Genomic DNA, 270 nt, shown 5'->3' with positions numbered 1-270 from the left:
GGATGGGACTAAGCTCTCAGCGGAGGGCGATGGGCAGCTGGCGAGGCCAATGGGAGAGCGCAGGTTGTCGGGCTCGCTGCCTCATTGGTTAGCTTTGCGGGGTGGGGGCGGAGCTCGCGGTGGCGGGACAATTCGACGCGGCACATTCCTGCGGCGCGCGCAGTGGGGGCAGAGTGCTCTGAGCCAACCGTCGCCAGGATTAGTGCGGCGGCTTTAGCCCTGCGGCGTCCCTGCCTCCCCCTCGCGGACTAAGCCGCTCTAATTCCCCGC

This window comes from Gavialis gangeticus, unplaced genomic scaffold, assembly GCF_001723915.1.
Source record: "Gavialis gangeticus isolate Ggan-Ray unplaced genomic scaffold, GavGan_comp1, whole genome shotgun sequence".
Lineage (NCBI taxonomy): Eukaryota > Metazoa > Chordata > Crocodylia > Gavialidae > Gavialis > Gavialis gangeticus.
The sequence above is the reverse complement of the archived record's forward strand: the minus strand, read 5'-3'. Positions refer to the sequence as shown.